This window comes from Lonchura striata, chromosome 36, assembly GCF_050655825.1.
Source record: "Lonchura striata isolate lonStrDom1 chromosome 36, ASM5065582v1, whole genome shotgun sequence".
NCBI classification, from domain to species: Eukaryota; Metazoa; Chordata; class Aves; order Passeriformes; family Estrildidae; genus Lonchura; species Lonchura striata.
Window position 1 is genome coordinate 8,392,501 of NC_140738.1, and position 14,119 is coordinate 8,406,619.

At 59.9% G+C, this 14,119-nt stretch overlaps 1 protein-coding gene and 1 long non-coding RNA gene across 2 annotated transcripts in view; both read left to right on the forward strand.

Annotated features, from left to right (window-relative positions):
* LOC144248430 (uncharacterized) overlaps nucleotides 1-14,119 on the forward strand; it is a 402,567-nt gene that overhangs the window by 256,707 nt on the left and 131,741 nt on the right. The gene's annotated exons all lie outside the window — the stretch shown is intronic.
* On the forward strand, nucleotides 7,346-8,996 carry LOC146764111 (uncharacterized). Its single transcript, XR_014950965.1, has 3 exons — nucleotides 7,346-7,568; nucleotides 8,400-8,536; nucleotides 8,818-8,996. It is a non-coding gene; the product is annotated as an uncharacterized LOC146764111 (long non-coding RNA).

Sequence of the window (14,119 nt, forward strand, 5' to 3'; positions counted from 1 at the left end):
GTCAGCACTGCCCAGAGCCGGGCACTGGGGACAGCTGTGTCACCCTGAGCCAGCTGTGCCCCCTGCCAGAGCCCCCAGTGCCGGGCAGCTGCTCCCAGCCCTGTGCTCTGCAGAGGGAACTGGGCCCAGGGCTGCAGAGCTGCCCCACGGCTCTGCTGCAGCTCTGCCTGCACAGGAGGGGCTGCATGCCTTGGAGCCCCGGCCCTGAGGGCAGAGGCTTGGCTGGGGCACAGGAGGGAGGGGGCTTGTGCAGAGGGAGGGGCTGCACTGGAGGGGATCCTCTGGACATCTCTAAACTCTCCCTGCCACAGCATTTCTGGGTTTTGTTTTCTTTCCTTCCCTGATCTTCTCTCTGCTTCCTGGAGATTTTCCTCCTGCAGGTGTTTCCCTGTGCCTGATCTCTCCCTGCCAGCATTCCCACACCCCAAATATCTGTGCACTCTCCTTGGCCTGACAGAACCCTGCCTGTTTGCAGGGCACGGGCTGGGGGCAGGTTCTGTTTGCAGCTTGGAGAAAGGACAGCTCAGACTGAGCCCGGTGGCTCCAGCAAAGGTGATGCTGGGGCTGTCCATGGGCAGAGTGGCTGAAAGCACATTAGGGATCTCCTGTGAACCTACTGATCACTAAAAGTAACAGTTCAGACGTCTCATGCACTTGTCAATATTCATAATCAACCTTTAATATTTATCCTTCTTTCCCTGCCACTCCTCAATAGTAGACAGCTGACTACAAATTCTTAGGAAATTTCCACATTTTTATCAAAATCCTTGTCTTGGAAATATTCTATGAATAATCAGAAGCCCTCAGTATGTCAGAGCTTCATGAGCATTTCACCTCCCCTGCACCAGAAATACTCAGTACTCACAGGATCTGTGGGCATTAGGATGTTCCAGCTTTAGGAGATCTCTCCAGGAGCTGCAGCTGCATTGTCCTGCAGCCAGAGGTTCCTGTGCCAAGGGCTGGCAGTGATTCTGCCCCAGGCACTTCTCAGCCCCTTCCCAGCCCTGACTGATTGAAGCTCTCTGTGCCTCTGTGCTGTGCTCAGGCTGGCTGCAGGCAGTGCCCCAGCCCTGCTGGGCTGGGAGAAGAGCTGCTCAGCAAGAGAAATGTGCTTTTGAAGCTCTGCTTGGTTACCAGCATCACCCTCTGTGCCAGGAGCCCGGCCCAGCTCAGCTGCAGAGACACAGCACAAGGACTTTAATGACCGTCTCAGGGGCTGCTGTTGTTTTCATTAGTCTCATTCCCAGAGAGTGTGCTCAAAAAACTTCTCAAGAACTCAAAGTGTGATTGAAACACTGAAGTTTCTTGAAGTTTTAATGGGTCCCACTGAGGGACACGACTGAGAAAGTGTCCCCAAGTAGAGCATAATGCTGGAGCAGAGATGACAGCAAGGGACAAGCAAGGGGAAGGTGTCTCTGGTGCTGAGCAAACCTGGATGTATTTCAGGAATGCAAAGGGCCCAGGCCAGAGCCCCAGCCCCTGGCAAGGCAGATCCTGTCCCTCCCTCATTGCTCAGGGCTCTTCCCGGGATGGGCACTGGCATGTGGGGATGTGCAGTGCCAAGGGCAGGACCATGGGGCGGCCCCTGCCAGGCTGCTGATCAGGGACAAGGAGGCACTGAGGCCCCAAGGCTGCAAGGGTCACTTGTCCCCTGGTGGCCTCAGGCCCAGGGCCAGCAGCCATGGCCAAAGGGCTGCACAGGTTGGCTCTGTCAGGGCCTTGCAGCTGCTGCACATCCCTGAGCCCTCTGCAGCCCAGGCTGTCCCACGGTGTCCCTGCCCTGCGCCTCTGTCCCTGCAGGCTGTCGTCACCCCCGGCTGCCCCACCTCGCTGGCCCTTCCTTTGCTGGCAGCTCTGCCTCCTGCTGCCCCTGCCTGGCCACACAAAGCCTTGGGCTGCTCCAGGCTCCTGCTGGGGACGTGTTGCACCACAGCCCTGCCCTGGGAGGGAAATTCCTTTCTCCTCCTGTGTCCAGTCTGGACTTCCCCAGCTGCATTTGTGGCATAATTTCTCTCCCTGCCTGATTCCCACTATGGAGAAAAGCTCCACCATTTCCACATCCACCCTTCAAGCCCTGCCAGGCCACTCCTGATCTGCCCTCAGTCTCTTCACAGCTGAGCCCAGGCACATCAGCCTCCATACATGGGTTATGTTCTTGAGGCCTGCAAAACCCAGCTCGGGAGATCTCTGGGTCCTGTCCAAGGTGTTTGCAAATTAAAACATTCTGCTCATATCACCAGAGGCCAAGGCCAGGCAGAACTGTCTGTCCTGGCAGCTTTTGTCTGGGAGCAATCCTAGGATAGATGGAATTTTGGTGGCTACATTCCAGCTCCTGCCATGGCCCCTGCACAAGAGGGTCAGTTCTTTTCTGCAGGAAGGAAGGCACCGAGCCCCAGTGCTTCTGAGGCAACTGAGATGCGACCACCAGAGGCCAAGGCCAGCCAGAGCTGGCAGGTTTTTTTCTGGCAGATACCCTTGCATACAGGAAATTTTTTAGGGGAAGTACCAATTTTGTCCATGGGTGTCGAAAAAGAGGGACAGTTCTTTTCCACAGCAAGGAAAGCAGGAAGCCCCAGTGGTTCATGGGCAGATGAGAAGCAGCCCTTGACATTCCAAGATCAGCCAGACCTGTCAGGTGGCCCCTGGGAGGCCAAGCCTGCCAGACCTGTTCCCTGTTCCCCTCATTCCATGGAGCCTGGTCCCTTGTTTCCAGAAGGCCCTGAGGTGTCACAATGCCCCCTTGGTGACACCAGGCCCTGAAGGGTCGGAATGGTCTCCATGGTTCCACAAGGCCCCACAGAGTCATGGTGGTCTCTGGGTTCCATGGAGCCCCACGGTGTCACCGTGGCCCCAAAGTGTCACAATGGACTCCATGGTTCCACCAGGTACTCACCGTGCCACCATGGTCTCCACAGGAAGGGAACAACCCAGCCCCAGTGCTGCAGGGGCAGATGAGCCACAGCCACCAGAGGCCAAGAAAAGCCAGATCAGATGGTGCTGGCAGATTTTGTCCTTGGATATAGGGAATTTTAGGGGTGGAATGCCAGTTTCAGACCTGACTGCCTGGAGGAGAAGGACAGTTCTTTTCCATAGGAAGACAAGCACAGAACACCAGTGTTTCAGGGGCAGATGAAAGGTGACCATCAGAGGCCAAGGGCAGCCAGACCTCTCTGTTCTGGTATTTTTTTGTCTGAAAGCAACCCTTGCATATAGGGAATTTGGGAGGTGGAACCCCAATTTCGGCCATTTCTGCATTGTTAAGAAGGATGGTTCTTTTCCATAGGAAGGAAAGACCAGAGCCCCCGTGTTGCAGGGGCAGAAGCAGAGAGAAGGCTCCTGGGAGGCCGGGCCAGCCAGCCCTGTTTGTCCTGGCAGCTTTTGTCACAGAGAAATCCTTGGACCTAGGGAATTCTGGAGGAGGATTCCAAACTTTGGCCATGGGCATCTGGTCAAGATGGATGGTTTTTCCCATAGGAAAGAGAAGCGTGGAGCCCAGGTGTTTTGGAAGAAGATGAGAGGTGGTGACCATAGGCCAAGAGAGCCAGACCTATCTCTCTGGCACCTTTCATCTGGGGGAAATCCTTGGATATTCAGAATTTTGAAGGTGGAATCTCAGTTCTGGCCATGGGCACCTGGGCAGGAAGAAGAGTTCTTTTCATCAGAAAGGAAAGCACAAAGCCCCAGTGTTTCAAAGGCAGATAAAAATCAGCTCTTTGGAAAACAAGGCCAGCCAGACATGTTTCTCCTGGAAGCTTTCACCTGGAAGAAATCCCTGGATATAGGGAATCCTGGAGGCGGATTCCCAACTTTGGCCATGGGTGCCTGGATGTGAAAGGTGCTTTTTTCCCATAAGAAATAAAAGCACAGGGTCCCAGTGTTTCGCAGGCAGATGAGAGATGGCCCCTGGGTGGCCAAGCCAGCCAGACCTGTCTGTCCCGGCAGATTTCATCTGGGAACAATCTTTGCATAGAAGCAAACTAAGAAGAGGAATCCAAATTTTGGCCATGGGCACCTGGAAGAGAAGGACAGTTCTTTTCACAGGAAGGAGAGCACCGAGCCCCAGTGCCCCAGGGGCAGATGAGCAGCAGCCCTGGACATGCCAAGGTCAGCTGGACCTGTCAGGTGGCCCCCAGGTGGCCCAGCCAGCCAGGCCTTGATGCCTTGAGAAGCCACCTAGAGCAGAGGCTGGACAGTGTTACAGGAGTAAAGTGGGGATTTATTAAAAAGGCCTTCAAAGGATTCACCTGGGCAGTACAAGGGCCTGGCTGAGGGTACACCCAGGATGGACGCCAGGTCACACATTTTCACAATTTTGTAAGATTTGGTTCATTTCCATATTGGGGTTAATTGTCCAATTACACCTTCAGATTATGCAGCCCCACCCTCCCAGTCTGCTCTCCTCAATTCGCTGGTGTTTTCACTTTTTGGGCCTGAAGCTACAGCAGTGTCTTTGGATCTCGGGCAGGAAAAGGATTGTTTTGTCTGACTTCACTGTAAGAGAACTTGCTGACACTCTACATGAAGTTCAGAGTTACAGACTGATACAGCACAGAATCGGGAAAATATAGAAGCTAAAACTTAAGGCATCAGCCTGTCCCATGTTCCCTTGGTTCCATGGGGACACACTGTCACAATGGCTCCTCGTGACACTCTGGGCTCCACAGTGTCACCCTGGGCCCTTGGATCCATGGGAGCTTCCCAATGGTCCCCTCTGATTCCACGAGGTCCCCACAGTGTCACAACTGACCCATGGCTCCTTGAGGTTCCCCAGTGTCACCAGGGTGTCCTTGGACCTGCCTTGTCACAACTGACCCATGGTCCCATGAGGTTCCCCAGTGTCACCAGGGTGTCTTTGGACCTGCCTTGTCCCAACTGACCCATGGCTGCATGATGCTCCATGAGGTTCCGCAGTGTCACCGTGGTCGCTGTCAGAGGCTGGATGAGATCAATGTCCCCAGACACCTTGGGCTGAGCTGTCAATCAGTCACACAGATGGGACAGCGCTCACCCAGCTCTGAACACCTGAGATATCAGAAGTCCCAGCTGGGGGGAGGCCCACGAAGGCCCAGGGGCTTAAAACCAAGGAGCACAAGGTCAGCCCCTGGTATGGACTCTGCCTTCTCCTGGGGTTTGTGTCTCACCCACACTGGAACCCCAGGAGCTGGGAGCCACATGTGTGTCGTTCTGTGGAGCTTCTGTCTTCCTGTCTCTCTCTCTCTTTCCTCTCCTTCTAATGCTCTTTATATGGAACAGTTTTGGGTACCTGAATAACTTCAGTGTTTAGGGCTTTCCAGGCTAAATGGGCTGAGGGAATGAAGTTACTGCTATGACAAGTGATTTAAGTTGGATTGGATTTGTATTGAACACTTTTCCAAAGTTCCTTGTTCTTTTGTACTTTGCCAGTAAAATTTTGGGGGTCCCGAATGGGCGCTGAGGGCACTTGGGAGTCCCGGAGGGTCTGGGGGACACTGATGGGACAGATGGGGGCGGTACCGGGGTTCTGTGAAGCGCGGGGCATGACGGGCGTTGTAGTCCCGGCTTTAATGGGGCTCTATGGGGGCCGCAAAGCATTACGGGAGTTGTAGGCAGATGACAATATGGCGCACACCTCAGGCCCCGCCCCCAAAGCCATGATTCCTGGCGCTGATTGGTTGGAATCGTGATAGGCAGGAGCCTCGGCCAATGGGAGCCAGTGCGGGCGGGAACAGCCCATTCAACCCCTCCAGTCCCTCCCAGTACAGCCCAGTTCATCTCCAGTACGGACCAGTACAGCCCCAGTGCCCCTCCAGTCCCTCCCAGTACAGCCCAGTCCCTCCCAATACACCTGAGTTCATTCCCAGGCCCTCCCAGTCCCCCCAGTTCCATCCATATCCCGCTCCAGTGTCCCCCAGTCTTCCCCACAGCGTTCCCGCCCATTGCGGGGCAGCGGCGCAGACGGAATATCCTGCGGCCCAAACCTCCTGCTCCTGCCACACAGCGCCAGCCTTCTCCCCTCCTCCTCCTCTCCCAGCACGGCACGAATTCCAGCTCGGAGGAGGCTTCCCCAGAGAGGGCTCCGGCTCCTGTCTCAGCCCGAGTGTCCCTGCAGAGGAACAGGGCATCCTTCAGGCACTTCCACAAGCTCAGGGTTCCCATTTCATGGCGAATCTGGGATGCCGGGGGAGAACGCCGGGGCATGGCCGGCCCGGGGCGCTCGGGCGGCGCTCGGGGCCGCTCCTGGCCCGGGCCGAGCGCTGACAGCCGCGTCCCGCCCGCAGGGAAGGCGCAGGAGGCCCGGCAGGAGCGGCCCCGGCGGGTTCGCTGCTGGGCAGCGGCGGCTGCGGCGGCGGCTGCGCGGCCACGCGGCTCTCGGACGGCGCCCGGGGAGCGGCGGGGCCGGCGGCGGGCACGGAGGAGGGGAAGGAGGAGGAGGAGGGAGAGAAGGAGAAGGAGGAGAAGGATGGGGCTGTGCGGGGCAGGCGGCGAGCTCAGCCCGCTGCTGCCCTCGGCTCGCAGGTGGCCATCAAAAGGGTGCCAGGGAACCGCGTCCGGCACCGGGGCGAGCTGGTGATGAGCCGGGCCAGCGGCAGAAGCCGGGCCGTGCCGGGCGGGGCTGAGCCGGGGCCCGGCAGGGTGGGAGATGCCAGGACGCCTGGAGGGAGAGCGGGCGTGGGGCCAGCGCAGGGCGCAGAGCATCCCGGGCTGGCCGAGGGGTTCCCGACCCCCGGCACGGCATCAGCCCCACTGACGGCATCGTGCTCCTCCCGCAGCCCCATGGCACCAGCGCAGCCCTGGAGATCGCGCTGCTGGACAAGGTCTCCTCTGGCTGTGCTGGTGTCATTCAGCTCCTGCAGTGGCTTCAGCTCCCCGACAGCTTTGTGCTGGTGCTGGAGCATCCGGAGCGGTGCCAGGAGCTGTCGGGTTTCCTGGCAGAGCGGGGGTTCCTGCTGGAGGAGGAGGCGCGGGGGCTGCTCCGCCAGGTGCTGGAGGCTGCAGCATCCCCCTGATGAACTGTGTCTGTGTTCCACAGGAACCCTGTCCTACAGCCCACCAGAGGGGATCCACCAGCAAGGCTACCACGGCGAGGCAGCGACGATCTGATCTCTGGACCTTCTGCTGCACCACCTGGTCACGGGGAAGCTCCCATTCAGGAGGGGCCAGGAGATATCTGGGGTCAGATCTTGTTCCCACCATGGCTCTCTCAAGGTGGATCCTCATCTCTGGCCTCGGGAGCAATACCAGTGCTGGGAGACAGCAGCAGCTCATGGGCATTCTGCTCTGGCAGCTGCTGAGGAGGTGGCACATGTCCTGCTCTCCTGCTCTCCTCCAAACAGAAAATCCATGGGGAAGTTTAGGCCCACCTCTAAGCACACCCAGCATGGCCTGGGCACGGGAAAAGGGGGCAACTTCTCCAAATGACTGGTGATTTCTGGTTTCTCTCCCCAGAGTGCCAGGATGTCATTAAGAGGTGTTTGTCCATGCAGCCCTTGGACAGGCCATCCTTAGAAGAGATTTTCCGTGATCCATGTTCCTCTGCCCTAGAAGATGGGAGAGATCCACATGCACAGTTGGATCCAGGGGCCTGGCAGGTAACAGCTCCACACATCTCTTGGCACTAAGTAGCAAAGCCAACCAGACAGGTTTTGTCCTGCCTGTAGCTCTGAGCAGGGGTCAGCAGGAGGGAACACAGCTCATGGGCTGGAGCTGAGCTGGAGACCTGGTGTGGCAAGCACTGGTGGCCAACATCCCCCTGGTTTTGCCTGCCATGGCTCATGGATGGCTGGGGCCCTGGGCAGAGCCCTGACAACCTGGTCTGGCCCAGGGAAGAAGGAGCCCCTGGAGAAGCTGTCCCAGGTGGGGCTGCTGCTGGGGACAGTGAGGACACAGGGGAATGCTCCCAGATTTAGGCATTGCACAGCCTGGCCGGGAACCAAAGGTTCCCCCTTTGCTGGGGCGGATGCAGCTGATCCTTCAGTCGGCTGCCAGGCTGCTTTTGGCAGGGCTGGGGGCATGGGCTGGGATGGGTACGAAATGGGAGTGGGCTCCTGGCCCTGCCAACAGCCCCCAGCACCCACCGTGCCTCGGGCTGGGGCTGGGCTGGGGCACCCAGCCCGACACAAACAAACCCCCATGGTGGGAGCAGAGGTGGGACTCCAGACCCTGTGCAGGGGCTGCTTTGCTTTGCAGGCAAGGAAGGGCTTGGGCTGCTCCACTGCCCTTGTTTGCTTTGGGATCACCATGGGGGCAGTGCAGGGGAAGGGAGAAAGCCTGGGATTCCCTCCCCCATGGTGGGTTTTTCCCTGGCACGCAGGGGTTGGGCCTTCCTTAGGCCCCTGACAGAGATAAGATTTTTGACCTTTTTTCTTGTTCCCCTTTTTCTCTGTAACCTATTTTCCATAATTTGATGTTTGTCTTTCTAGAGGAAGCGTTTCAGGTGGGGCCCAGTCTGGATCAGGACGTGCTTGGGAGCAGCTGCGGCGTGGATGGGCCGTGCCCTTGGAGAAGGCTGAGGGCATCATTTGGGACCAGCTTTTCTTCCAGCGGGGGATGGCGTGAGGTGGGTCCTGTCTGCTGGGGATGGTGGGGTCAGAGCTTTGGGGAGATGGCAGCGAGCACAGGAGCGTCCTGCTCTGGGCAGCTGCTGAGGGCTGGAGGTGCCGTGGCCGGCTGCAGGCTGGGCACATGTCCTGCCCTCCTGCTCTGCTCCCAAAGGCAGCAGTGATGGGCAGCTCTGGGCACAGCTCTGGCACGGCCAGCATGGCCTGGGCACCGCGGGTGGCTGGGACAAGGGGACAGGAGCCTTCAGCTGACGGGGCTTTCTGGTTTCTCTCCTTGCAGCCGGGCTCTGCGGGTGCTGAGGCTGCTCTGGGCTCTGCCAGGGCCCTGCTGGAGCTCAGCACGGGGCTGCAATCAGCCAAAGGAGAAATGGGGTGCCCTGCAGCACAGACTGGCTTGAGCATTTTAGCAATACAGCTCAAGAAAACATGCAGCCACCCAAAAAATAAACTTGTTCAATAACTTCTGAAATGAAATCAATCTGGGATGACCCCAAATGACTTTTTGCAGCTTGCTCAAGCAGTAGCTCAGCCCTTCTCTGAATTGTTCTCTCTTCTCCCTGCCTTTTACATCCAAACTGCTTCCTCTTTTCCCCCAGTGAGTTCCCAGCCCATTCCTGTCTCCATCACACTGTTCCCTTCCTTGGTGCCCCTCGCCATGAGGAAGGCCAAGCCCCAGGCTTAGGGACTCATCCTGTCACTGGCTGAGGAGCAGCAATGTCTCAAGAGGTCTGGTGGGATTTTAGTGTCATTCAGAGCTGCTCTCCAGCCCCCAGCTCTCCTCACTGCTGAGTTCCCGCTCCTTTTTCCTCGTCCTTGCAGCAGGATGAGCTCTGTGAATCCCCTGGAGCCTCCCCACTCTTTCCAGCCCACGCACCCACCTCAGTTAGGCTGAAGCTGCAGCTTCTCTGTCTCCTCTGGCACACCAGTGCAGTCCCCTGTGCAGGGAGCCCCAGCCCCAGAGCACAGCACTCAGCAGTGCAGTTGGGGCTGGAGCAGCTGCCCTGCAGCCCTGCCTTGGCTCTTTGTGGCAGGGAATGCTCCCTGTTTGCAGCTGTCCCTGCAGGATGGCCCCAGGGCAGAGCCCAGCCGGGCTCCCACTGCAGCCCCTGAAGCTTGGGGCAGACAGTGGTCCCAGAGCTGAGGTTCACGGGGAGCTCCCGGAGCTGTGCCTCGCACTCTGTTGCCGTGTCACTGTGCAGGCTGGCTTGTACGGGGTGAATGTGCCAGCCCTGGTTTGACTGACAGGGGCCGGGCCCATCACATCTCTCCCAAGGCTGCAGGCATTGCCCAGGCCAGAATCTGAAGGGGCACAGAGATCAGAGCAGTGAAATAATCCAGACCGGGTTTTCAAAGGCCCTTTAGAAGGAAGGGCTTGAGAATAAATGTGCTCTGTTTGCCACACAAACATAAGGGTGAGTGGTCTCTTTGGCTCCAACCCACTTTCCTCCCCGAGCCAACGTTACCCACTCCTTCACACTTCCCCCCCGTGCCTTCCCACTGCCTTGTCCTGTCAGGGCTTCCGCAGCCCCTCATCCCTTTGTGGCCCCGTCCCCTCAGGGTCTCCCCAGCCCGGCCAACCTGCCCGGCAGCAGCGCCGCAGCCCCACAGGAGCTCCAGAGGAGCCCCAGCAAGAGGCACCTGGGAGCCCTCAGCAATCCAGCCAGCAACACACGGGCAGGAGGACACGGATGGCGCTTCCTGCCTGGGACAGGGCTTGTGGCCATCTCCAGGCACCGCTCTCACAGTGATCCCCACAGCTCCAGCCCCTGCCCATCTGCTCTGTGGGCAGCACAGAGGCTTCAGCAGAACCACCAAAGGCCAAGGGGCTTCTGGCCATTTTCCCTGCAACCCTGCAAGCCTGAGCAGCTTGCTGAGCCCAGGAACCCTTTTCTCCCTCTTCCCCTCAGCCCTGCAGAGCCTGGACAGCCAAAGAAAGATCCTGGGAGTCTGTCTATCGCAACACATCCTATATTAACATGCTAAAGAAAAACAAAAAGAAAGAAAAGAACAATCTTAACGAAACAAAACATTCCTGCTGGCTCGGGTGGCCCCAGCAGACAGAGCCTCTGCAATCAGGTCTCTGCAGATCTCCAGCAGCGCAGACAGCTGAGCCCCGACAGACGAGGCCGTCTCCTCCATGCCCTGCAGAGCCGATCACGCAGGCTGTCAAAGATGGAATATGGAGCTCTCTCGGCTTCCTGGACGATGTATGGTGTTTGAACTGCCAGGCTTGCGACGTCGACACTGATGTCATTTTCCATGCCTTCAAGGGCTGAAAGAGAGAGGAACAGAGCCATGGTCAGTTCCCACATCTGAGGGGACCCGAGGGGACTCTGTGCCAGGGCCATCCCAGCTGGCTCTGGCCATGGCCAGCAGGGACCAGGGACCAGCTGGATCAGCCCAAAGCTGCTGGCCACGAATCCCCCAGGTGCCCTGAAAGCTCTGTGTGCTCTGCCCACGCCGGCCCTGGTCCGCACAGGGAGCAGAGCCCTCCGCAGCCGGGGCAGGGCTCGCAGCTCCCCCGGCAGCCCCCGCTGGCAGCCCGCTGCCCTTGGTCACCCTCAGAGAGGAGCTGGAGCTCTTCCTTCCTCCCCCTCAGGTGCCGCCCGGCCGTCCCTGGGAACACAGAGCCTGTCAGGCCCAGGGCACAGCTCCCTGCCAGCGGCGCCGCCAGCCCTGTGCCCACACGCCCTCCTGGCCCGGCTCGTGGCTCACCCATGAACCTGACGGCCGCCTCTCGCAGGGGCTCCTGTGGGCTCTGCAGGTAGGGCAGGGCCCGGCGCAGGTGCTCGGCCACGCTGCTGCTGTCCTCTGCCAGCTGGAGAGAGCAGCAGGAGGGAAGGGTTGGCCCCGCAGCCCCCCGGGCCGGGGCTCCATGGGCACCCGGCTGGGGCCGCAGGAGCCTGGAGCAGAGCCCGCGCGGCCTCGGGCTGCAACAGCGGGCAGGGGCACAGCTGCCAGCCCGCACACCGAGCACCGCGCTCAGGGGCTGCTCCAGGCTGGGGCTGCAGCTTCCCGGCCCTCCTTACCAGGCACTCGGGGAACTGCCACAGCTTCTGGTTCTTCACCAGCTGTTCAAGGTCCCTCCTCCTGAGGAACTCGGCCGCACAGAGCAGCGTTTCCTGAGAAGCCTGGAGAGCAGCAGAGACGCGGAGATGGCCCCACAGCCCAGGGCGCAGGACCCCGTCCCTGTGCCAAGGCCAGCAGGAGCTGCAGCCTGCGAGGCGCCAGGGCAGGGCCAGCCCAGCCCCTGCCAGGGGCCAGCGGCAGCTGCCGAGTCCTCACCTCTGCCACTCGCTGGTTCTCATCGTGGCAGTGGAAGAAGAGTGGCACCAGGCTCTGGCGCACATGTGCCTTGAGGACCTTTTTTTCCTCTTCTGGAAAAACATCCAGCATCTCCTTGAAGATAAACATGGAGCACAACTGCACCTCGCTGTCCTCCTGTATGGATGGGAGGAAGAAAGGCCTCAGCGTCAGCTGCTTCAGGCCCACCTGGGCACAGCCTGTGAGTGCACAGGGCACAAAGTGTGCGGGCAGCACCCGCTGGCCATGGCTGGAGGCGCAGAGCCTTACGTTGTCAAAGAGTGGCAGGAGTGCCTCAGCCAGCTGCAGGGCGAGGGTGCTGGTTACTGGGGCACCATTGCAGAGGAACAAACCCCTGAAGAGAACCGTGGTCATCCTGAGCATGACGCTGTCATCTTCCTGCAGGAGCTCCACGAGCCTTTCATGCAGGCTCCACATCCTTATGGCCATCTACTTGTGGGACACAAGTGTGTGAAACACCATCCTGCTGCCACAGGGCCCAGGGGCCACAGGCCTGTGCCAAAGCCCTGGGGCAGCTGCAGCAGGAGGCAGGAGAGCTGGCAGCAGCTGCCCCAGTGCCCCAAGGCCAGCCAAGCCCCAGGGACTGCCTTCCCCAGCCCCACGCTGGCAGCAGGGCTTCAGCCCCTGCGCTCTTCTCACCGAGACACTGGTGGTGCCGAGCGCCACGAGGCCTCGGAGCGCCAAGCGACGCCTCCCCCTGCACTCGCCCTGCAGGTGCTTGGACAGGAACTGCAGGACGCTGTCACGGCACTCACTCAAGTTCAGGTGCTCCAGGATCTGAAAGGCACAGGCCGGTGACGGGGGAGCGGCCGGCGGGAGCCCAGAACCGCCCAGGGCCGGGCCCAGGCAGCAGCACAGGGCGCGGGCTCCGTCCCAGGCACTGCGGCCAAGAGAGGGCAGAGAGCCGGGAGGCAGCTCAGCGAGGCAGCGCCGGCCTTCAGGCTCACCTCCACAAGGAACGCCAGGGTGGCCAAATCCCGGCACGGCGTGTCCTTGCTGAGCAGCCCGAGCAGGTGGAACGCAATCCTGGAACACGCAGCTTCGGATGCGCGGTGCATTTCTCTGACAGGAGGAAACACGAGTCAAAGCCCTCAGCCAGTGGGGGCAAACCTCTCCCAGGACTGCCTCACAGAGGTCTGGCCTTTCTCCACCACCCTGCAAGGGGCAGCTGAGCCCTCTGGGAGGTTGCTGCTCTTGGGCACGCTCCTCTCCCAGCCTTTTGCAGCCTCCTTGGCCGTCCCTTGGTGACAAGGCCTTCTGGCCCATGGCCACGGGGACTGTGTGGGGCACCTCGGGCACAGGGCACACATGCCGGGGACAGCTGGGGAGCAGGGGGTCTCACCTGGCCAGCACACCCACAGCACAGTGGTGGGTGTCAGCACAGAGCAGTGTGTCCCAGCCACGCTTGTCTTCCATGGCCACCACCACATCCTCATAGTGAAGTTGGCAGAGCAGGGCCTTGAGGGTCTGCTCTGCAAAGCTGTGCACAGAGCAAAGCTGAGGTTACACTGGGAGCACTGGCCCCTGTCCTGGGCACATGGCAGGGACAGGAGGACTGGCATGGAGCACCTGCTGGGGCTGGTGGCAAGGCCGTGTTGCTGCTGGCATCCCTTCCAGAAGGTATCGACCTCCTCTGGCACATCCAGAGTGCTGAAGAGCACTTGGAAGAGCAGATGCACAAAGAGGCCGGGGAAATGCACGGTGACTACATGTGGCACACAGGGCAGCTGGAGGAGCTTCCACATCACCAGGGTTGCCTGCAAAGGACAGAGCAGCCTGAGACAGCGCTCAGTGCCGAGGTGTCCGTGTGGCAGGGCCCGAGCACGGGAGGGAGATGCCCGGAGAGACACAGGGGGAGCAGCGGGCCTGGTGGCCCTGGAGCTGCCCCGAGGCCAGGTTTCAGCCCAGCGCCTGAGGCAGGGAGATGCAGTGGGGGAGGGAGGATGGAGAGCTGCTGGAAAGGTGGCCTTGGGGCCAGCAAAGGCAGAAACTCACAGCCAGGGCAAGGACAGCCGCGTGGTCCCCATCGGAGGTGCACGTGCTGTGCTCTGGCCAGCTCCCCAGCACATCGAGGAGCACGAGCATGGCCGGCTCTGCAGTCCTCAGCGAGCACATGATGTTCTTCCACATGGCCAGAGCAGCTCTGTGGGGTCAGAGCTCTGTCTCAGAGGAGTCTGGGACACAGCAGCGTGGCCTGGGCGGCAGCGGGGAGCTGAGCTGCTCTGCCAGCCCTGCCTCTGCCCACTGCCCCTCACTGG